Source organism: Ambystoma mexicanum, chromosome 11, assembly GCF_040938575.1.
Source record: "Ambystoma mexicanum isolate Mex_15411 chromosome 11, UKY_AmexF1_1, whole genome shotgun sequence".
NCBI lineage: Eukaryota > Metazoa > Chordata > Amphibia > Caudata > Ambystomatidae > Ambystoma > Ambystoma mexicanum.
In genome coordinates this window covers 29,833,532-29,859,425 of record NC_090934.1, presented here as the reverse complement: position 1 = coordinate 29,859,425, position 25,894 = coordinate 29,833,532, and the positions used below count along the sequence as shown (strand labels likewise).

Genomic DNA, 25,894 nt, shown 5'->3' with positions numbered 1-25,894 from the left:
ACATGGACTGACCGGAGCATACATGGGTCAGCCTGGTTTATTTCCTATAGGACGATGATGCAATCCACATTATCACGCTATGGGTGCAACAAAACATTGGGAGCTTTAGTACATTTTACAGGTTGAAGAAAAGAAAAGAATTGAGTGTCAATACTAAAATTTGGGGTGAAAAATGTAATATTGTAAGCTACTAGCCAGGTATAAAAGTCACTCGCCACCTGTATTGTGCAGGTGAACAGAGCACACCATTTCTTACTTGCCAAGAGTTCATTCTTACTAGCCAATGACTAGTGGCGATGGTGGATTGTGTTGGAGGCCTTGAAGATTCATTAACGTGAATGGGGTGAGAGGAATTCGACCATCCACACGGGGAGAGTGCACTCGCCTGGGATTTTGATAATTGAAAATGAATGATCGGAGATCAACCTCCGAGGACTGTGTGAGGCTATTTCGCACAAAGTCCATCTATTTCCTGCACAAAACGCATAGTCACATGTACTCTAGTAAGACACAGCCTACAGGCACAGGCTAGTACTTAAAACCGGTACTAGAGCCATTCTCTTAGGGGATTTTAACATGGGATTTAACGACACAAAAGACAAACAAGGAAATACCTTTGCAAAGTCTCTCCTCGAACTAGGCTTCATTCAAAAAGTAGATTCCCCAACTCATATCAAAGGACGCATACTTGACTGGATAGTGGATCACAACTCTGGCGTTGACATCAGCTCCAACACTCCTCGCCCTTGGACCGACCATCACCTCCTCCACTTCCACATACCTTCCAAAGTAGAAACTCAACAAATGCCCCCCATGCCAGCCGCTATGGCCAGGTCTAGAAAATTGCTCACTAAGGACAGAATTCTCCCCCTCCTCGAAGCATCAGCTCTAGCACTCCCACTCCCTAACAACCCGATTGAACTAATCGAGCTCTATAACACAACTCTTAGAGAATCTGTAGACATCATTGCCCCATTAGAAAAGAAAAGAGCTAAAAGTATCAAACACACCAACTCCTGGTATAATCAAGACCTTCTTAATCTGAAAGTCATTAAAAAGCAAGCCCTGAAAAAAATGGCAATCTAGCCCATCTGGCCCCACACGCGATGCCTACCTTACAATAGCCATACAATACAAAATATCCATTGCCACTGCCAAAGCTGCCGCCTATAATATCCGAATTGACAATGCAAAATCCCATCTACAAGGAGCTGAGCATCCCTCCCTCATCAACACAGCAAACTGTAAAAGATGAGAAATGGTGCAACAACATCCAACATGCACTGCTTAACAAAAGTGACCTATTGCAAGAAAAAAATCAAAGCTAACTTCAACAACATCCCATGGCTACGCCCCCAATAGTTAACAACCCAAAACCAGTCTTACCTACCCATCAAGACTTGAAACAACCAACACCTTTTACTTTCAGGAAAGTAACCATACCTGAGGTCCTTCTAATCACGAAACGCATAAAACCATCGCTATGCAAAGGTGACATCTGCCCAGCAAGCGTAATCAAAGACTGTGCAGCAACACTAGCCCCCTTCATCACAGACTTTATTAATGCTTCCTTCACCTCTGGCATTGTACCCACCTCCCTTAAGGAAGCCTGGGCCCGGCCTCTTCTGAAAAAGCCTACACTAGACCCAGACTCCCCAAATAACTATAGGCTGATCACCACGGTGCCTTTCCTGCTGAAGATCCTGGACAAGGCTGCATACCTACAGATCCAGTCTTACCTGGAAATGCATAACATCCTGGGAAAAAGACAATCTGGCTTTCGCCCCCGGCACGGCAAAGAGTCAGCTCTGCTAGACCTACAAAATCAGCTTCTAGAAAACATGGACAAAGGCAAGGCTGCAATTCTCCTACTCCTCGACCTCTCTGCAGCATTTCACCTAGTCGACCACGAGATCCTAACAAGACACCTCATACACTCTGCTCACTTCTCCCAAGAAGCTCCCATCTGGATAACATCCTTTCTGGAGGGCCGGGCCAGGAGGGTTTTCTCCGACCAGGCTTCAGCCAACCAATCTCCCATTGGCTGTGGAGTGCCACAAGGCTCGTGCACCTCTACAACTTCTTCACTCTACCTCTATTCAAGGACTTAGAACAATTCGGCATAACCTTCCCCAATTATGCCGATGACACACAAATTCTTCGCCCACTATCCGGTGACTAGAAGGAAGACCTCAAAACCCTACAGCATATCTACGCTATCATCCAGGCCAGGATGGCAGCTAACGGCCTTTGTCTCAATGGGGACAAAACTGAAATCCTACTTGTAGGACCCAAGGAGATATTAAAAAAACTAGACACCAAATACTGCAACTTCCAAATTGAAAGTACTATAATCCCTGCTTCAACCGCGGTGAAAACATTAGGAGTCTTCCTGGACTCAACCCTCTCCATGGACAGACAAGTCAGCTATATCACGTCCTCAGCAGCATTCACAACCAAAATCATTAATGCCATCAAACCTCACCTCTCATCCAAAAAACGCCTCAATATTGCAAGAGCCACCATAGGCGCAAAATTAGATTACTGTAATGTCCTCCTTCTAGGTACCTCATCCAAAAACATTAGTAGACTACAAATAACCCAAAACAACGCTCTCAGAGCCGCTCTCAGCATCCCTAAGAGAGAGCATATTTCTCAGGCCAGACAAGACGCCCATTGGCTCCCCATCAAAGAGTGCATTCTTTTCAAGGCTCTCACAATCACTCACAAATGCCTATCACAATCTGCACCACCATATCTCTCCGAACGAATCCACCAAGCACCTACCATCAGACCCAAACGTGACTTATGCTCACACCAACTCAAAATCCCCGCCTTTAACAGAATCAAAGCAGGAGGCTCAAGTTTTGAAGTGCTAGCAACAAAATCTTGGAACGCTCTTCCGCTCAGACTTAGGAAAGAAACCTCTCTCATGGACTTCAGAAAGGCCTTGAAAACCATGCTCTTTAAGTAGACCATACTCTCTCCGCTGTTATGCCTGTAACCTCACTACTTTACTGTATAACATGTATGCTAACCACCAAGTACTTAACACGTAAATTGCATGTATGTAACAGATATACGTTATGCTTAACCTAATACCAAGATTTGCTCCCATGTAACCAGCACCTAAGTAAATATTCTTGTAACAGCGCCACATTGCCCGAGGGCCGTTGTGCGCTTTATAAATGGAAATAAATAAATTAAATAAATAGGTGCCGCCTTGCCCTGTCATATTCAGCTGGAATGTGACAGCCCCGGGTACATCAAAGCATCTCAAGGAGGGGGAAGGCACAGCCTTTCTAGGTCTCACCGGATATTACCTGTCGTTCATCAGAGAGTATGGGACCATTGGCATGCCCCTGAATGATGTAACGTCCAAAATGATGCCAAAGAAGGTAACTTGGACCCCCGCCTGCCAAACCTCCTTTCAGGATTTAAAGGATGGGTTGGGCAGGGCCCCAGTTCTGAAAGTGCCAGATTATGGTCAGGGATTCATTATCCAGACAGCGCTTGTGATTTTGGGATTGGAGCAGTGTTAGCGCAGTTGAACTCTGAAGGGGTAGAGCAACATGTCGCCTATATTAGCAGGCGGTTGACAAACAGGGAAAGGAACTATGCTGTCATAGAAGAGGTGTATGCGGTCGTGTGGGCTATAAAGAAGCCGAAATCCTACATCTTTGAGCCTCACTTTATAATCCAGACGGACCACAGGCTTCTGCAATGGATAATGGTCATGCAAGGGGAGAACCCTAAGCTTTTACGGTGGGCCATAACCCTACAGGGATTAGATATGGACATCCAGCACAATCCAGGCTCCCAGCATGGAAATGCAGATGGCCTCAGCCGGTATTTTCTCCGTGATGACGAACCAGACCCTCAGTAGGGTGGTGGTTCACATGTTGAGGCTGAGGGGCATCCATACGGGGAGAGTGCGCTCACCTGGGCTTTTTGATAAAAAAAAAATGAATGATGGAAGACCAACCTCTGAGGACTGTGTGAGGCCATTCTGTACACAGTCCATCTGCTTGCTGCATAAAACGCATAGTCACATGTAAAGAAGGGTAAGGCAATAAGATCAGGCAAAGCAGAAACAGCTAAACACAGAACACCAGTTAAGAGAGTGACACACCACCCATGGGCTCACATAACTAGAAATACCAATAAACAGATATGTATCTAGGGGAGCAACCCCCATATCACGAGGCACAATAGGAGAGCCAGAAGCGTTGGCCTTCCGAGGCAAGGGAGACATATGGATATGTGGGGACCTGAACACATGCTCTGCCAGGAAAACAGACTTGATCCAAACAGAAGGAGGCGATTCACATATTGAGAAGATAGCACATATACCCCAAGCCTCATCTATGCAAACATGATGTCTACTTATCTTAACTGCCTATACAACAAGTCACACTCTGGGACAATTCACACTTTATGGTCTGCTGGTAGCAATGTAAAGAAAAACATCACAAAGCATACACAATCAGACAACAGGGCCCCCTATCTGACCACAACCAAACAGTTTCAGACCTACATAGAAAATATCCAGGCATACTGGTCACCAACCCACCACAAACACTCCACAACCTACTCATGAGATACAAATAGAACCTACAAAATTTCATGCAAGTGTCCCAGCTGTGTGCCCTCTGCCACTTGTGGTGGTCTCAAAACATGTGGCTTTGTAAGAAAAAAGGGGTGGATCACGGGCAGGAGATGCAGATTAGAAACCTGGGGTATTGATGGGTGCAGCCAGTGCCCCAGATAAGAGTTTTAAGTTGGGGGTAAAACGATTTTTACTGAGTAAAGTAAGTTCTACTCTCAATGGCATGCTGGTTCCTAGTGTGAGAAACCTGAGGGTATTCTCCCAAACACCTCGAGAATCCCTTATTCAGGTGGCCCGAGAAGGGCTGGCAGCGAGGCAGGATCACCTGGATGGGGGAACCCGGGATCATGCTCGGGGAAATGCCCCAGGTGTGGCACGGCATTACACAAGGGAGGCGAATGAAGTCCTTGAGGCCTTTATTGGCTACTCCAAATTGAACCCTCGTCCCCACAGTCATTCTCCCTTATCAAAGTGCAACAACCCCAACTGGTTTGTGAAACCAAGTAGGAACCTGAACAACGTTCCCGTAGAGAACTACATCTCCCAGAGTCCCTACCGGTTACCTACCCGAATACCCACAATCCCGCCTACTCATTTCATAAACCCTACAAAACCCACCCTTCCGGGTTCACCACAATCCCTAGGACAAGGGATATAATTGTGTATGTTTCTTTTTCCCCATCCTGCCCAGCAGGATAGTTTGAAACTATAACCCCGCCTTTTCCGAAACAAACACTTTCCTACACCGAAACAGACAATGGACTAACACCAGAGCCATTTACCTGACATGTCCCAACACACGGGTCAGGCAGAGTCAGGAAATTGACAATAACCACATATCCGTGACGGCCCTTTACCTTCCCCGGCAGGATGAAAGGCAGCCCTTTTCAACTCCGACAGGGGCGCCGAACGGGACTGGCAGATCTGATGTTAAATGGTTTCACGTGTCTCCTCTGTATCCGTGCCGTCACGAAGGTGCGCATTCGTTTTAAGAATGGCAGGCTCTCCGTCCTGCAACAGTATGCAGGGGTGCGTAGAGTTCAAGGATCCAGTTACTTCACTGATCCTGTCGAGTCTCAGACAACGTTGATTCAATGGGTAAATCTTTACCATCTATATGGTTCGCCAAAAGAGTTCAAATTGCCCAAGTTTCACTTTGTTGTCTTTCCCTTGTAGGTTTCCCTTTGATGTGAAAGTTCGTAGAATGCAGAGTTGTTTTTCCAAGAAAAGGTAAGTTCACACCAGCGTTCTGTGATAAGTCTTTTTATGTGCTATTGCTCTTCTGTGCGACTGACCTGCTGCTCTTGTATTGCAGGTGCTGTACCTCGGACCGCGGGATCGCTAGTAGGAGCGGCCTTCAGGTGAGTATGACAGTGAGTTAACTGTTCAAAGTGGCTTTTCCCCAATATGCACTAACCTGATGTTTCTTCTTGCATCCGACAGGTGTGGCGACTCTGGAGCAGCGGACGAAAGATGGGAGCGGTCGAGAGATGGAGGCTCGTTGGTTCGTCGAAAGAGCAGCTCTCAGGTAGGTATGAACGATGCGCTGGGTAGCGATGTGGAATCCTAGACCAGTGCGGGTAATCCTGATGTCTTTTCCTTCCTTTGCAAGTTGCTCGAGACGTAACTGGACTGGCGTTGTAGCAGACTGGCCTGAAGGTAACAGACACGGTGAACGTTACGCTGCAGGAGTGCAGAATAACGCGAAGCGTGTTCTGTACTAAAGGCGTGGTTTATATAGCCTTCAGAAAGTAGTCCCCAGGTAAAGTAGTCCCAGCAACCACACCCAAGCAAATAGTTCCCTAGGCAAGTAGTCCCTTCAGCCTGCCTCAGATTGGTCCACACATGCTTCCCTTAGTTTGAAACTTGCCATGTTGGTGATGGCAGCATGAGCCTGGCGCCAACGGCGCCAGGACCAAGTTCAGGAGGCCCCTGGGAGAGTCTTTGGGGCCTTAAAGGCCCTCATGGAAGTCGAAGTCCTAGGCAGGTTGGTCTGCACCTGATTTGTGGGGGTATGGACCATGACACATAAGACCGGGAGTTACAGCTGGTGGAGGTACAGATGTCAACGGTGCACAGGGGCCTCCCGCATGGATAAAACAGGCGGGGGGGCATGCTGGCTACAGTGGTACCTTCCTTGACTCCAAAAGCAAGACCAGCCAAAGGACATCGGCGAGTTGGAGGAAACTGACAGCAAACCAAACTTTATTGAGCCCAAGGTTGCAAGTAGCAACTTTAGATGAGCTTGAGAACAAAAGAACTTGCGTGTGTTTGAACTTTTGGTAAAGCCCAGAGAAGGGCCAGCTGCTGAGTGGTCAGGTGCCACAGGAGTGCTCATTCGAAGCACTCTCGCTGGCTCCTTTTGTGCTGAAAGTGCAAGTACCAGAAGGCCCTAGGAAAGGACGGCAGAATATGTCAGAGTGGTCCTACAAGGGTCACATCAAAACCCTTATACAATCGACAGTCTCAGACGCATTGCCAAAAGAAAGCTAGAGGAAGGGAACCTCCATTTTCAGAGAAGATGGTGTATATTGCAGAATAAGGCAAATGTGAATCCGACAGAGGGATGCCGAAAGAAAGCTAGGAAAAAGATACCCACACTTTCTGATGATCTGAAGCAAATCATGAACTGTATTAGAAACTCACAAAGCCAGACCAAATAGCCCTTAAAAAGCTACAGATGTCAGGTTCCACTCCCGTTCCAGTACAGCAGGGGGAAAGTAGTCCCCATCAAGTAAATCAACGTCTGTCCCATAGCGCTTTAAGCATAAGTGTTTTGTTGCTGTTAATCAAGATCCACGGAAAAAAACGTGCCTCATTGCTAAGGACTCAGCCAGGTGCCTGGAAGTTGGCATGGCAACGCTGGCGTCCTGTATACCGTCGTTTGTCCCGCCTTTCACGTAGAGTAACATGCTACCCTGTCACGTGATTAATCATTCTTAAGCACCTCCCATTGTCCTTGCCAGTGCTTCTGAAAGTGTATTGTGGTATTATTGTATTTTTTGGAACCTGTTTCTTAAATCTCCTGACCCTTGTTGCCTGTCCCAATTCCCCCCCCCTTTCTACCCTTCCTTCGCCCGTCCTTCATTTCATTGCTTGCTACGTCATTCGACCCGGATTACTTTGAACTTTCTTGGATCACGTTTGGTGCACCACCGTCAGCTTCCTTGATGACCACGGACTTCTGGATATTCTCTGCCTGCCGTTATTGCAACACGTCGCCCACTACGTTTTGTCCCAGATTGTTTGGATTTCCTTCTTGAACTGCACTCTTGGATTCGGCACTTTGAAAACTTTGTTTGTTCAAATAGTACGCAGACTAGTGACTGTTAAGTGTGTACTGGGATTCGGAGGCGTCCGCTTGCCGTCACGTAAGGGATGAATTGCTTTCTTCGTTCTTTTGGAATTCTATGAGCCACGTTCTACTGCAACCTTCTGAATTTTTCCGTATCGTTGGACAGGAGTCCAATATGGTAAGACAATTAACCTTGTGTGCTTAAATATCTTAGTCCTTATCGTTGCTCTTGCTTACAAACTCCGGTTTTCTTATTACAGAGAAGACATGGGTCCCTGCACAGGTGACCTTTTAATAGCACTATTCTAGAAATTACAGGTCAGTGGGCAATCCTGTTCATACTGCCTTGTTGTGTACTACATGGTTTGCTTGGTAATGATAACCCGTTTTGTTTTCAGTCTCTGGTGCTTCATCCTGCAAATCTAGCATCTGGGCCTGCAACACCTGAGTCTCCCGTGTCTACTGCCTCCCGTCTTTTCACTAATAGACCATTCTGGTTGTTCGTATCAACAATAAGACAGGTACATTGGTAGGAAGATTTCACCGTCTACACTACGGGTCAACTTGCTCCATTTAATACTAGTGTGCATCTGACAACAGACGGGAGTATGTTACACAAATAAGACGAAGAGAGCAAGACCAGTTACAAAAGCTGAAATACTGAAAATTCAGCCACGTAGACCCCATATTAGGTGCGATGCTAAAGAAGAGCGCAGCAAAACCATATGAGGTCATAATTATCCCTAACCTTGTCCTATTTTCCAAGGTTCTGACCACTGCTGCTGCTGCTCCAATTATGCCCAATTCAAACATACACTATTTAGTGGACATATCCCACAGGAGAGACAGATGGCATAATCCCCCCCATTCTTTAAAAGCAGTAATCACTGTCATTAAATAACTATCAAGCTATCTGTGTGGGGAGCACAACGGGAAAAGAACCGAAAGAACCGAACCGAAAGAACACACGCATTCCGTCTAGAGAAAGATATTTTACAAAAGGAGCAGATAGGGGGGTCTCTGTAAACACAGAACAGAAAACACACATACACACAACCCTTCCAAAAAGTACTTAACGCAGTCTGGTCCTCCAGTCTATCATTGAACAGCCTTGAAACTGCATTTGGGAAAAAATAGGAATTAGGTCAAAGGCTCTTTTACACACCCTCTCCTCACTTCACCAATACACTATCAACCCAACGTATACTTCGTCTTAGTCCAATAAGTACAGTCTAACACAATATATTCACCCTCCCCAATACAATCCTTACTCTTAACAACGCTTAAATACATCATGGCTATCTCAAAGACTATTGCCCTCGGAATCAAGGAACTTCAAGTGGATAACAATGCCACCCTGCCACCATCAGAGCTGAAACCTCCATCTCTGTCTTCTGCAATAATCTCAAGACCACCTTCCTTAACCAACAATGCTACCACGTCCTGTCTTCCTAACATGTATATTGTAATATAAACACAAATGTAATATAATTATAAAGTAATCTTTATATATATATATATATATATATATATATATATATAGTAACACAAATGTAATCCCACTGTACTCTACTGCTCCCTATGTAACAAATGTCAACTTCATATTTTTCTGTAACTAAACATTGTCTTGTAAACAAGTGCCACGATGCTCACGGGCTGTTGTGCGCTATATAATTATGAATAAAACAAACAAACAATCCATGGACTCCAATCACGGAAATGTATCACACGCACCCACCACCTGCAACGTATGAATCCTCATTAAATAAACAACTTGTTCAAAAGTACCAACTACCCAACGTTGACACCCATTCTCACAGGATGTTAGGATTCACTCACCCGGGGCGCTGCTCCTCCCAGGGCACGACAACCCAGATGAACCCGCTGATACATGGGACAACGGTCCAGGTCAGGTATTCCACTGCGGATCCACCAGTCTTCCACAGTCCAAGTGACATGAAGCCGGTCCGCAGCACTATATTAATGATGTTAATGTTAAAGGTATTTTAATCATGCACCGTCATACCAGAGTGGCCCGAGGCGCTCTGGTGGAACTGAAAAGGAGGCTGAGAAGACGGGAGGGCCCAGGGGGTTAGTAGGGTGTTGGGGGAATAGGAAAGTGAGAGATGTGATGTCCTGTTGGCGGCTTCAGTTGTTTTTGCACCGTTCGCTGAGCTTAGGTGCAGTTTCCGGATCGGTGCAACTTCCCACGTGTTGTTGTGCCGTGCTATGTGTTGATAGCCTGTTGCAGTGTGATGTAGTGCGTGCAGATTGCTGTGCAGAGATGTGGTTGTGTGAGTTTCTGTATGGGAGGTGGATGCGGAAGGTTGGGATTTGAGAGTTGGATTAGCAGGTTTTCCTTACCTCTTTGCCTTTACGTTTCTGTGCTCAGCATCTATGAATGTCCTTTGTGTTTGGTATTGTAGTATGTCTGCCTAGTTGGCAGACATGTTCAGGAGTGGCAGTTTTCCTCTGTGTTACTCTAGTGGTATGTCTACCTGGCTGATGCGGGCGATTTCCCTGCCCTGGGGTGGCGATGTCTAGGTTCAGGGTTTCTGGTCACTTCCTGCCCATCCTTTGGGGGGTTCTTACCTACCCGAACTTCCTCTGTAGGCTAGCTGTATCTGGACATGGGTTGTTGGGGTGTCCTCCCGCAACCCTCCGGTTAGGGGAGATTAAGTCAGGGTCATGGGCTAATCCTTAGGATTCTTGTTTCCCGTTAGGTGCATATTTCCTAGTCATTTCTTTCTGGTTCTTGGGCAAAGAGCCAGGTTTTGAGTAGTTTCCTGAATTCCAAATGATTCCTTGTGTTGCATATGTTTTTTGGTAGTTCATTCCTTGTCATTTCTGCTAGATGAGAGAATGATGATCTTCGAAATTGTCTTTTATTGTATTGTTTTGGTTCTAAGCAAATGCCATTGCTTGATACGAGTGGTCTCATCGGATGGTATATGGTTATTTTATCCTTTAGGAACTCTGTTCCCTGGCCGTGGATGGTTATGTGTGGAATGCACATTGTTTTGACCGCTATTTAATTGGTAGCCAGGGTACCAATTTCAGCGCTGGGGTAATGGGTTCTCTTCGTGGTAGTTTGAGCAGGAGTCTGGCCGCAGCGTTTTGGATGTGCTGAAGATTCTTTAATAGTTGTTCTGGCAAACCTAGGTATAGGCTGTTGGCGTAGTCTCCTCTGGACATGATGAGTGCAATGATGTTGTTTTGTGGGTGAAAGATAGGAATGGTAGGATCCTTTTTTTACCGCGTTTAGGAGGAAGAAACATTTCTTGATTATGGTGTTTAATTGTGTTCGAGTGTTAGTTCGTTGTCCATCAAGAGTCCCAGGTCTTGCGGCTACATGTTAAACTTCTAGGCTACCACACAGCATTTGGGAACCATATTTTCTGTCACTGCAATCTTTTGGTTCAGAGCTTCATGGGCTAGCTCAAGGATTTACTGATCTAGTGACATGGGTAGTACAATTTTGCAGCCCTTCATGTGATCGTCAGCGGCAGTTAATTCATCGTGTACTGGAGTTAGACTGTTCATATCCTCCTGTACAGCTCTATCTTTGTCCCTTGCTGTCTCTTTTGCATGTCTCCTTGTGCACATCATATGCATCTGTCAATAATGCTGAAAGATGGATCTTGTTCAGATTCCTTTTGAAGGGTGGCCCAGGCAATCAGGAAGAATTTTGTCTAATGAGTAACATAATTAATGCATGTGTCTGCACTCAAGTGTTCTAACTTTCTGATTCCCGTGGGGGTGACAGGATAAGCAATTCACCAGATTCTCTCTTACCCAGCCAGCAAAGAATCGTGAACATAATCTTATAGACGCAAACCCCATCTCACGATCCTATGATAAGACTATCAGGACCTTCCAAAATGGCCAAGTAGGAACATCGATCCCCAACCAAGATGGCTGCCAAACCTTTTCCCAGCAAGAAGTCGGATCAGTGTCTTGCAAACTTCAACATCTGCGAATGCCTGCAGACTTCCTAGCTAGGTATTTCAATTTGTGTAATTGCAGAGTGCTGCTTGCTCTTTTCATGCTCTGATTTCATGTCAAGGACTTCCTTTTGTTGGTCTCTGAGGGATTTGATGGTTCATGTGAGGACTCGATTTAAAAAGAAAAAAAAAAGAAAAAGGGTACTTACTTGGGGTTAGGGAAACCTCTACCTTATCATACTGAACCCTATGATCACAACTGTATCCTTCTCTCATCCTTGCAGCTCCCAGTCCGGTTATCAAGTCCCCCGCCAGAGGTTCATTAGGTTACATGTGATTTTAACTAATTAAATTACAGAGACTGCTGTAATAACGATTTTTTTTTATTTTATTTAGGGGGCTCCCCCCAAACCCCTGTTTCCCTATGATTTTAAACACACCCCAACATCAGCCCCACCTGTTATAACCCCCTATCCCACCCCAATATATTTTAAACAAAAAAACAAACAGAAAACCAATATTTTTTCGTTATAACATTTTCGTTATTACAGCATTCTCTAATTTAATTAGTTAAAATCACTGTATACCATCCATTACTATGCCACCTCTGCTTTGGGGGATGGTGGTGTGCTCAGCACTACAGAGTGTATTGGTCACTTTTACTCCCTAAAAATGGCCAAATACTCCCAAAAAATTAAAATAGGGACTAAAAATACTCCCAACCAAATATAGGAAAAAGACATGTAGAATTTTGCGCCATTGCTTTCCACCTCACAGCTCCATGGATCTGTTTGGACCAGTAGTGCACGCAGTACCACAGGAATAAACCACTATTTTAACTGCCTGATTGGAAGAAGTATACATGCATCTTCCAAATGTTATCTTTTTAATGTACATGAATAACTAGGTGCAAATAAATAAATATTACAAAAACTTTGCCATTTTTCAGTTAAAACGTATTTTTACTCGCTTATAAAATACTCTCATTGGAAATTTTACTCCCAAAAAAGTGAAATAGTCCCACTTCCACATTTTATCTGGAGCACTGGGTGTGCCGATAACATTTTCCCTGGTCTCGTCCTCAAAGGGGAGTATGGGAGTTTGTTGTCATTGTTTACTTGGCTCCCAGAGAACACTTGCTGTCCAAGACCGTCAGACCTTAAGGTTAAGTCAAAAGCTGACACAGGGTAAGCAGAAAACTCCACATCTTTTTTTAAAGTTACTCGATTTGAAGAGCCCCATATTTTTATTTGCAATGGCATGTACAATAAGGCGATGTTACGAGATGATTGACTGATATGAAACGTCTGTAACCTTGCCGGGACACTTTGTATTTCTGTTATATGTCATTTCTATTAACCTCAGATTACCCATTCCCTTACTGTTTGACAGTAGTTAGTCTACCGCATCTTGATGCCACACCGTGTCAATACAATCGCTTGGTGATATGTGCCATTATGCTACTTTTATGATGCCTTACATTTGGGCCAGCCAGCATTCATTTTTAGCTTTCCTAGCCTGACTGATATCCTCAATGGGCATATTCTTGCTAGACTGCAGTTCCCCCAGCTGTATATCCTCTCTCACCCCCTGTATTAAAGGAATGGTTTGCCCAAAAAATTGTATTGCCCAAAAAGATGGGCAATAATAAAACAAATATACTTGCACTTTTTTTGTTAAGTTCCTATATACAATTTTGAGCAATTCATGCTCAAAAATTGGAAAAGCAAGCACATGGGCGCATCCATTTTATGAAATGGAGGCCCGTCTGTGCTGGCTTTTGCGGCACTAATGAAGGAAAAGCCAGCCAGCTGTAGTAAACAAAAGCTACCACTGGGTGGCTTTTCCTTCATTGGTGCCGGGACTCGGAGGACGCGGACCGGAGACTACAGGCAGAGAAGCTGCAGCTGAATCTCAGTAAGTGCTATTTATTTTTTAAATAAAACAAGCACTAGCTGCGTTTTTTTGTCTAAGTTTTCCGGGCTGGAGGAGCCCGGAAAACTTAGAAATAAAAATGCAGCTTTAAAAACGTATTTATGTTTGCGGTGCTAGAAATCCATACCGTTAAACCCACTGCTACCAAATTTTGCATGGATTCCTCATTTGTCTGGGGAAAGATTGTAGTCTATGCTTGGATGTAGAAATGTCACTCCGTAGATGCACTTATTTACTGATGCTCACCCCGATCCACTATAGTAGGTACTAGAAGAAGGCAAAATTTGGAAAAGTGTCTGAACCCCGATCCACTACAGTAGGTACTAGAAGAAGGCAAAATTTGGAAAAAGGTGTCTGAAGGAAAATGTTCAATGTGTTGGTTATTCCTTTGAAATGTATTACTACTGAACACAGTTTGAATGTGTTTATTAAAGCCTTTTTAAAGGGAATGAAAAAATAAATTAAAGCACATTCAATCTTTCTTGGACATTTTCTCAAATGTGCTGAAACCATCGAGTGACTGAAACATGCCACACAAAAAACAAACATAACTTGGAAAATCTCCATCTGATGCAAAGTGAAAAATCAATATCAAGAGCTTCTGAAACACAACAACAAACAGCAACACGACTTGTCGACCAGAGGACAAGAGCAACTTTCTCCAGAGCAAATGAGATGCCAGAGCAAACTAAAGCAAGACTTGCTGACATGAGGACAGGAGCAACATCCTCCAGGGTGAATGAGACACCACTCGATCAGGACACAGGCAACACAGAGTATCCGAGCTAGTTAGAGAGAATCCCAGGAGGAAGCAGGAGATTTGAACTCTGTTGGAGAAACTGAGACACTGGGAGTGGGATGCTTGCCTGTCGGCAGAGGCACCCCTAACCAGTCTGCCGTGGTCTAAAGAAGGAGACAAGCAGACTCCTGGGCAACCAGCCGAGCGAGAAGGCTGGAGCATGTGGTCAAGCCAAGACATGCATCCCAGCAGCAGGAAATCGCGGCAGAGCTGCTGCAGTCCTTGGAGCGAGCAGAAGCTAACCGCGAAGCCAGGAAGCACCCGCAGACAACCGAAGCTCACCGGTAAAAGCCTTCTGTAGAGGTCGGGTAAGCCCGGACGGTTGGCGGAGAACCGGAAAAAGGAAGAGTCATGAAAGAAGGGTCTGGGACCTGCAGCGATTTACGTGCCTCCAAGGAGATCTTCATAGTCACAGTACCTGGCAGGCTAGTCTACTAGGTGGACATAATTGGAAGGGAAGAGTGGGAGTCTGGGACCCACACCCACAAATCTAATTAAGGAATCCAACGAGATCGTCAGGCACAGTACCTGACAGACTAATATACCAGATGAACAGACAAGAAGCTAGTGAGAGTCTGGGACCCACAGCCACAACAGAAGTTACGGCCATGACAAAATAACCATATCCTGAAAGGTAGTAGCTAAGGTGAAGCATCTATGAATAATGGCATATATAAAGAAGCACAATACCTCTTCTTGCCCAGCCCTTCTACAGTACCCTGAGAGGTAGTTGAAAGCCAAGAGAACAGACATTCTCTTGGCAATGAGTGGGGAATCCAGTTTACCTATACACATACAGTGACACTTGCATTGACTTCCTAGATTTGACAATTTCCATGACAGATAATGGGTTTGAGACCAAAACATTTCAGAAGAGTACATTAGTCAATGCTGTGCTACATGCGGAGAGTGGTCATAAATAAAAAGTGATCTCTAACATTCCAAAAGGCAAATTCAAGTCAGAAAGCCAATTGACTAAGAAGAGACAAGTGTGAATAAATGTGAATAAATTTGGTTTTGCTGCAAAGCAAGCCTGTGTGAACCTATGTGTTGGAGTCTACGTTATGTAATTGTGTTGTATTATTTCCAGACGGGGCGAATCCAAAAGCCTGCGGCATTGTAATTCAATTGTTTGCAGATTTTACATTTGTGGGCATGGCCAAGGTCCCTCTACCGCAGAGAGGCGGTAATCTGGAGTTGAGACTAAGGCAATTGGAAGCTAGTTTGATTTGTCAATATAGGAAAGTTTCTTCTGGACTCAGCACAGACCACAAATTGTCGGTATTCCTATGAAGTCCCCTCATTATGAATATTTGTATAGACTGTTTCCTAGTAAAATTCTACATCGCCAAAGATGGCCTCAAATTTGTGGCACATGATTTTGTGAATATTACAGTATTATTAGGATATAACTTCCTGATCCACAATAGGTGGTTTAAATGCCTAATTACCTACAAGTTGATGTCTAATTAGCTACAAGTTGACTTTTGTTTAATATGCAGTATCAAGTAATTATCCATAGACCATACAAGGGTGTCAACTGTTTGTATTGAGAATTTCCCTTTGGTAACCAGTTAGCGCACTTACAAAGTACTATCACAATACTTGTTTTTACTATGTAACATGTGTACGTTTGGAACCAATGCCAGTGTCTCTGCAACTTAACTAGTCTATATTCAACACCTAACTGATAACTAACATAACTGTTTCCAATAATTCGGTGCAGGTGGCAGTGGCTCAAGTCAGAAAGCCAATTGACTAAGAAGAGACAAGTGTGAATAAATGTTCAATAAATGAATAAATGAATAAATGAGCCTGGTTGGCTCTGGTCACAACAGTGTATCACACGCATTGCAATAAGTGCATAACATAGGTAGGCTTCTCATAAACATAAAAATACGTAATGAGAGTGACGACCCGTATCATACATGTAAATTAGTTGTAAGTATTCCTTTTATTATTAAAAGGTTCTGGCGAATATTGATTGGTATTAAAATAGGTGCTGTTAGGTACAGACATTTGAATGCATGGATGGCGGTTGTATAATTTCACGTTAGGAATACAGTTCTACCCAGACGTGGGTGAACATGGATTTAATACTAAATAAGTGGTGTTATCAATACATACTGTAACGCATAGAAGGCGTTTATATAATTTTGCATTAACAGTACATTTTTATCCAAGTACTAAGGAGTATGACTGGATATGATAAGAAACTAGTACACAACCAAGATGGCGGAGACCGAAGCACTAGTCTCATTCCGTCTATTAACAGGCTAGGATCCGCAATGTTGATATATGCGGGTTAGCAGTAGCGGTTTCGGCTCCCTGACAACGCGTATACAAGCCGAAGGACCAGACAGGCAAGCCTCTTCTCATACAGTCCCTAGATAGCCTGCATGGTTGTAATGTAATTATACAGCAGCAGTGCACTGCATCTTTCTTATTATATGTGTTTCGTTTCTTCTCCCACTTTATATTCTTCCGTACACAAGGCTTGTCAATCACACATGATTGATTACAAATCGGATGCTACGTTCATTCATACGGTTTAACCAATGCCAGACGACAGATTCTAACTTTGCAGCAATCGCGAAGCTACAGAGGTAACCCTTTTGCTTAAGAACCATGTGTATAGCTAAGTGACTGAGTATATTGGATCTATCAGATAAATACACGTTTTTACTTTACTTATTTTCAGTAACAAAGCTTTTAAGCATTTTCAGAAGTGCAATTGCCTCCTGGTAGGTGTCAGTCTCTGGAAACAGCATGCAGGGTTGGCTTGATTGGTAAAACCAATTGACATTAACTGTTGCAGTAATTCTGACTCCAGTACTGTCAATAAGATTATTCTTATAATTATTTTTATAGAGATATATCCAAACCCAGAAGAGCACGTAAGGTACATTGGTTATTAGATGATGTTTTGCCACCCTTGATGTGATACATTGGCACTTAACCACCACCTTGCTGTACATCCAACAGACATTAACTATTGTTTCTTTGGTCTTCAATTTTCCCACGTGTTTTCTCTCTATGTGTTGGTTTGTCTTATGTGATTGCATTCATTTCAAATTCCTTGATGAATCACATAATGGGGTCCATATACATGTTTCCAAAAGATATGACAATAGATTGGTGTATAACGTTCCCTTTGTTTTGTACTTTAGTATACAATAAAAGGACAAACCAATGTATCAATTAATTTGTTAACTGATATACATGTGTTGTTTACAACTCAGCCTCAGAAGAAGAGCATTGGCTCGAAACACGGGTCAGGCTGACTTTCAACTTAATAAACTGCATGCATTGATGCATGTAACAATTTGAGATTGGCGCAGTGCGAATGTATTTGTTTTTACTATGTCCTTATATTGTGTAGTAGTAGGCAATATACCGACGCTATACATTCACCTCCGGCCATTTCTTTATTATTTATGTGGAATCTGCTTGGGTCTCTAGTCTTTGTTGCCACAAACTTGTCCTTTATCAAAATAACCCTATCACGTGAGCTACCAATTCTCAGGAATCATCTGTGGAGAATGGCAAATATAGAGAAGCACAATACCTCGTCTTACCTAAACTATCTTTAGTGTATTGTGAAGTAATTGAAAGCCAAGAGAAGGAAGACTTTCTCTTGGCACTTGAAGATGGGTTCCATGTAATAATGTCCCCTCAAAAAGAACGCCATGCAAAAAGAAAGCTGTAAAATGGCAGGGGTTTGCAGTGACATTATAAGATGGAACATGCGGGGGACACCTCTGCAACTCCCAAACCCTTTTTATTTCAAGGGGAGCGGGGGACACCCCTGCAATCCCGCTCCCCCGTCCCTTATATATTATGGTCACCTATACAATGTCACCACAACCTTTTCCCTGCGACATTATGTACAGAGACCATATATATAGGGATATTATTACCCGATACCCGAAGATGCTTGAGCCAGAATAGAAGAGATTCATTTTCTCTATTGCAAGGGCTCGAATTGGAACTTGGTTTTCTTTAAGAACTTCGTATCATTTCAAAACTTTGGTTTGCACACTTCGGAACTTTCTTTGGTTACACCATTTGGATCCTTAATTCAACTCTTGAAAAAGAACTATACACTGGGGAAGGGAGTTATTCCCTCAGGCAACGGTTCCCTTACTCACAGGAACTGTGAATCACTGTCTAGGAGAAGGGAGCCATTCTCATGGACCAACAACAGTAGGGCCAGCTTTAGTTAAAGTGTAATGAACGGAAATAGGTTTTGGACACAGAACGGTGGATGACTTACTTTTGACAGGCATCCTGACAGAATTCTTAGTTTTAGTTGAGGCAGGGAAAAGCCTCTTAGTATTAGGGAAAGTTAGGTTTGTCCATTTTGTTTTTATGAATAAACGTTTATGCCAACCAATATGCCCTTCTGGGTCAGTCTCCTCCTTCTGATCGCTTACTACACAAATAAATAAATAAATATGATTGAAAAGGGGTCTGAAAACATTTTGGCCAGCTTTCTCCCACAGGTTCTAATATATAAGGCAATCATAATCTTAAAGCAAAGCGATCTCTGGAGGCTAACTTCAGTGTTTGGTTATGCAGTAATCTGTAGATGTACATACTGGATTGAACTATTGATCACTTCTTTGCATAAACATCTAGTTTGCTTTGTGTATTCATTATGTAAGAGGATAAAGTAAGAGACCAAGCAGTGTGGGTGTTATAGCAGGCAGAGAACTGGGAAAGCTAGGTGGAATACCATAGTTTGTGGCCATCTCCCTTTCAGGGTAGCTGAAGCAAAAGGGTGATGATAGAATGTTGTCAAGAAGGGGGCCGGGGCAACTATATTAATACTCAAAAGGGGCCCCAGCATCAAGAAGTTTGAATACCACAGAACTAGATGCACACTGATAAACATTATAGAGATCACTCAAGCCATCAACTGTTTAACATTTTTTAAAAAGTGAAAGCACTGGGTATGGCGACTTCCCTATTGAATTTTATAAATCATTCCTCCTACTAACGGCTCCAAACCTCATACAACTAGATCACCAATTTTTTTTCCAGCAAAAAAACATCTGGGTTATTCAGTAAGGTAAAGAAAATGTAATACCAAAAGACTTGACTCTTAATAAAAACTATGGACGCATCAGTTTAACAAATGTTGATTGCAAAATACACGCAGAAAAATACTACCATCTAGACTAGAAAAAGACAAATGTACCCCTTTTAATTAAACTGAACCAATCAGGCTGTGTTAAAGCAGAATTTGTATTGGCCAATACCAGCTACCACTCCAACTCTGGCCATAAACCCTTTGCATTGACTACCCTTTAAATTGTCTGGAGGTACACGGCAAGGTTGTCTCTTATCACAAATTGTATTCATTTTTGTATTCATTTTAGCTCTCAAACCTTTACTAGAATACATGAAAGGAGACCAAACTATTACCGGGGTCAGATGCAGGGTGACAGAATTCAAACTTTCAGTTGCAGCCTATGCCAACAATATTATCTCCTTAATTTTGGACCCTACAGATTCAGTTGGGGAAATTACGTCCGGGCTAAACGCATTTTTGTTGATTTTTAAGGTACAAACTCAAACATAAAACTGAAATCCCCCCTTACGCCCACCTATAACAAATCTGACATTCCGGTCTATAGCTTATGCTGGAAGCAATCTTCGATGAAATATCTAGGAATACAATTGCACTGCGCCCTTGAAATCACAGCAAGAGCATCAAAACTTCCAGAATTAAAAAAGGTAACTGAGAAATTGGTCACCACTGCGATTGTCATGGTGGGCACACCTAGACATGATTAAAATGCTGGTGACCCTATTAACAATTTACCTGTAGGCAATGTTCCCTTACCTTTACCTGATCAATTCTATAAGAAACTAAACTAAGTGTTAACTAAATTCCTGTTGGACAATAAGCCAGCCAGAATTTCCCTGAAGAAACTACAGGGACCAAAATCGGGGGGGTGGAGCTAGATTCCCAAACTTCAAGCCCTATCACAAGGCGTTTAGGTTAAAGCAGATATCCCAATGGTTTACTGTAGCAAATAAGTATGAAGCCCCTCCATGCATACCGTAACCCTGTTTAATAGGATATGGCTCCTCACTAGATAATGTTAAAAAGGCACAACAATGGATGAAGTACGTAAACCACAATGAGTCTCCTTATATCTACCCTATTTCTAAATCTCCCCAGGATTATATTCCATGAAGTTCTCTGAACATCCCACAATAATAGATAGATCAAAAATTCAACAACCAAATGACCACTCCTATAATGCCCTCAAACCCACGAGATCAAATCTCCCAACTAAAAGAAACACACACATACAAAGTTAGTGGCTTAACCTACAGGTTACAGTGGGAAGAACGTTCTCCCTTTTTTTCTCATCTCTCTCCCTTTCCCCACCTGTGATTACTTCTACCTTAAAAGCGGCAACTCCATGTAGTCTTTAGGCAGTCCGAATCGCAAATAAGACAGCTTGTACATATGGAATGAGACCGCGATTCTTGACATATGTCTAGAGCCTTTATTCAGCTATAAGAACGTACTCTAGTTTTTCTTGGGACAGTTCTATGTTAATACCTTGCAACCACATCTATAGTGTACTATGCTCTGGATTATTCGTTACCTTGACCGAACCATGTTTTGCTAACCAGTTGGTATGACAGCTGAAATTGTACTTGTTGGTTGGCATCTCCTCCTCTAAAGCCAATCAAAGATTAACTTTTCAAAAAAAGTTAAACAAAAGCAAAAACCAGCACATGGGTCAGGCATCACCCAGTAGGCAGGAGCTACTGCTGGGAAACCAGGAGCAAGTACCCAGCGCACAGCGGATATAACTTCCACATTAGATGTACACCAACTTTTTGCCAATTATGTATTATCCATTCTCTTTCAATGTCTACTAGAGATGTCCTAATTTTTTTCATTAACATTTTCAAATACTCATCGTCACATATGCATGCTTGTAAGGCACAAGTTGGCCTAAAGAGCCAAAACTAGGTCGCTGTTGGGTTCAAGTGAGCAAGGCTTTCCTGTGGTAGAAGCAAGAGCTAAATAACTCGGAGCAGTTTTGAACCCTACAAAAGTAATTATTTTTCCAAAAAAGCCAGAAACAGTGGACTACATCATTTTGAATTCAATATGCAAACTCTAGAACATATTCCATTTATCTACCCAAGAATCACCTTGAGTGACACAGGAAATGCCTTATAAGCCACTAAAAGCAAAACCTGAGAAAGGACTAAAGACACATTAGGCCCTACAATCTAAAATGCTCAGACTGAACCCATCTAGAAGACTCTAGATAACGTTATTGTATTCCATAAGTAAGTCAAATATGGAAGCTAAGTGTGGGGACCAACTCTCTACTAAGAGTTCTCTGTCAAGAGTGACGAGACTCCACAGAAAACATGCACCTAAAACACTGTAAAGCGAATAAGGAAGCAGACATCAAATAAAACAAAATGGACACAAAATCCTATAACATTACTCTAAAACATTACTCTAAAGAACACAATAGGTTTCAGTAGAAGTTCACCAGCACTGTAAAAGTGGCTGTAATTTCGTTACTGACACTTTTTGGTGGAAACATAATTACAGGGATCAAAATTAAGATTTGAGAAGTAGGAGTTCAAAGCAGTTCCTTGGTATCGTAAGGATGTATAAGTAAGGCTCAGACACAATGGTGGCATGCTTTTGGGTATAAACTTTTATTAATAAAAAAAAGGGTTGGGAAAATGCCTCTTTATCCCTAAAGCTAAGAGGGGGTTTCTCTGCCTCAAAGGAAACTGGCGAAATTGTCAGGAAGTCCAAAACTAAAAGGTCTGTCAACATTGTGTCCCAAAACCGACTTCTAGCCCTAACATTAATAATCTAACGCAACTGGGCATCTCTCCTCAAAGTAAAAAGTGTTCTTGGTGTTTTCAACCAACAGAAAAGTTCCCAGTCTCTCTGGTAACAAAAAGTGATGCACAACAATGTTCCAAAATGCAAGGTTCAAATGCTATGATTGTGCTCCTTTCCCGTACACTTCTCCTTTTCTTATGTCAATTCTTTGAGGGCTTCTGAGACACTTTATCCCTTTCCAGTAAAGTGTCACTTGGCAAATCACAAGGGATTTTGTCTCGGCTTCACGCTTCGTTATCCTACCAACTATGCACAGTTTGCCATCAAGTGTAGGGTTCCTTCTGTATTAGCCGCGCCAATGCACTCACAGTTTTGTTGCTTGTAGAGGTGTCAGTTACTCACAGATGTTGGTTGCAGCAATATTTGTAACGTGAGACAATAGAAAGGGAGTGCCACAAGGTATTTAGAGGCCGGGCAAAGCCAGAACTCTGTGTACACAGTGGGCAGCGCCGTTAGGAAACCCTCACAGGGAACAAAAACTGAATCCGGTTGAAGTGGTTGCAGCATTGAAGAATGGTGATTTCCAAATTGCTGGTCCGGAAAGTGATCTTAAAAGGACAATAGAGAGCGTCCTTTCTAATGGATCCAAGGAGGTAAGAAGGCTGAAGGTGGATAAAATGTAGGTACATAGACTTGGTGGTAGGAATCCAATGAAGGTATGCAGTATGCAGCAAAGAGTAAAAGAAGGTAAGTAGACTTGAAAGCAGGGAAAGAGTCGAGATAGTAGAAGCGGAAGTTAGCTAGAAGAGCCAAGATGAGGAACGTCTGAGAATAGGTAAAAAACGACAGAGCGGAGCAGGTTAAGTAAAAGAAAAACGAAAGGCAAAGCAAGCGCGAGAAAGTAAGTATGAATGAAACTGCTGTGCAACACGGAGAAAGAGCTACCTTGCAACCTTGTCTGGCATCAGGAGAAGAGACAAGAACCGAGCAAGAATAGAACAGAAAAAGTGTAGGGCAAGATAAGAGTGGAGCAGAAAAGTAGTGTTAAGAGCAGAGCAGGTGATTAGATGAGGTAAGGGAGCGAAAGCTGGCAAAAGGGAACAGACTGAATGTTGAGGATTGGGAAACGAACAGTAAAAGGAAAACTGCAGAAGGCAGTCACGGAGAGAAGTGCAAAGAGGAACAGGAAATTCTTTTAAGTTTGAGCAAGTCAGCAATACACAAAGGAGTGTAATAGCGACACAGCGCACTCACCTAATCTCTGGCATAAGAAGAATGTAGCCGGAAGGTGCTAGAGCACCATTTTGGAAAAGAACTAAACTGATGCCGCTTACCAATGTGGATGTCATTAAAGAGGCGCCATCTTGGAGTGCGTATGGAATGCTCAATGTGGTATTTCCTCAATTTGTGCCACAAGGATCGGGATGTTGTTTTCCTAACATTCGGTTAATTCCAAGATTCTTATCTGTTATATTCTCAACCTCTAATGTGGGAGCGAGTCCCAGGCAAGGCAATGCCTTACATGGCTTGGTCCACTCTCCTGCCAAGCCAGTGTTCCTTTGCAGACTGTCTCTCTTTCTATGACAGGGTCCCATTCCCTTTTAATCTTCATCAGTTCAAACTTTGGTTTCTCACATGGGTGCAGGACCCAGACTCGCAATGTTGCATTGTACCTGCTTGGTTTACACTCCTGTGAAGTATACAACCCCCCCTTATTTGCCTTGCTTTCAATCAGGGTCCTAGACCTTATTCGGGTGTGGGTCCCAGACTCGCACTGTTGTGGTGTATCTGCTTGGTTCACTCTCCTGCCAAGTATAAAACTCTTTCTCATTGATCTTAGGGACCCTGACCCTCTTTTTCTGGATTATGTGGGCATCCTGTGGCTTCCCCGGGACCTACAGCACCTCACGTACCCCTTTCTTTCCTTCTCGCAGGTATCAGCGGTTCCCAGGCAGCTGCATCCCTTTTTTAAGGCTCTGGTATCGTTCAGGCATCCGGTGTTTGCAGTGGCTCTGAAGTCTTCTGACGCTTCCAAATTGCATGCTCTCTCTGGCGTGCGCGCATGCTTTGCCGGGATCTGCGGCGCTCAGAGGATTCACTCAGTTGCAACCCGGGTAGTCCTCTTGTGCAGGCCCACCTTCAGATTCGCTCTTTCCTCCAGTTCCTGCTACCCGTGTTGACTCACACAACTCCTGCTGTTGTTCCTCAGAGGACGGATCTCTCCTTTCCGTGTCCCAGCTGAGCCACTTTCAAACTGCCGCGTGGGCTTGTTTTGTGCCAATCACTGGTGTTGAGAAGCTAAACCGCTCTCTATGCTTCTTCAGCGGGATCCTTGGACGTACGGGCATCTTCTTCACAATACCAGTTTTAAGAGCAAATGCATGATACTTTGTAGTTTCTGACTTTTTAGTCTTGTTATGCAGGTTATGTTGTCCGACTCCCTTTCTTTCTACAGCACGGTTATTTATTACATATTCTTAATTCACATAACCATGTTATTTTTGAATTTTGGTTATTTATTTATTGAAACCAGCCCGGATTTGAGAAAGGCAAGAGTACTACCGAAACACGTCATCTAAGGGCAACTTTCTCATTTATTCACAGGAGTGTTTGCACGAATTAAAGCCAATTTTTGATTTACACGTACTTCCTTGCGGCGCAGGTTTAAAAGGAGGGTCAAACAATTAAATCTGACTTGGAACCAGAGCACACTGGCTTTATCTAGAGAGGGGGAAGGAGAATGTAGGGTTGGAAAAGGGGTTGAGTGTACTGAAGCAGGGTCCTCCGACGTTTTCTGATGATGGTTGTCCCCAATCCCATAGAGGGATTCCTTCCCCCATGTGATCCTCCCTCTGTGCACCACCCACAGGGGGCCTATTGTGCAGTAGATGTACCGCCTTGGCCCAATGGGAAAAGGTCTCCCCCTAGGTGTGGAGGGACGACATCCTCAGATTCGTCAGAATATCCAGCACTAACCAGGAGCTATGTAGTGTCGGAAAATCCACATAAGATACAAACATATATCTTTGTCCATTATTTATAACTCCTTAGGCTTTAAACATTGTATAGTGCCCAAATATATATTTATAGATGGTCTCAAACACAGAGTTAAATTCGCATTGGTGTGTTTGTTCGCCATCTGTTTGCCTGGGGAGCCAAAAGTAGCTCCTTGTAGCTGTTAGTGTCAAGCTAGCGAGGCTCCTCTAGGAAACAAGCAGGAGCTAAATAGCTCCCAGCTACCCTCAATTCGGAACCCTGAATTACCACCATTTTTACCACACAGCTGAAATCCTCCACGTTAGCTCCAAATATCAGTGAAACTCCTGCTTGTGGCAATACTGCAAATATCCCTATGGAGGCCTCAAACTCGCAGCCAGACCTATATGATCCACTGGCATACACAGAACAAAATGACAAGCTATAGACCAATGAAGAGAGGAGACAACCTTTGCGGAATATTTGC

General features: G+C 43.4%; 1 protein-coding gene across 3 annotated transcripts in view; it reads right to left on the bottom strand.

Moving 5' to 3' along the window:
* ZBTB8OS (zinc finger and BTB domain containing 8 opposite strand) overlaps window positions 1–25,894 on the bottom strand; it is a 119,754-nt gene that overhangs the window by 74,701 nt on the left and 19,159 nt on the right. The gene's annotated exons all lie outside the window — the stretch shown is intronic.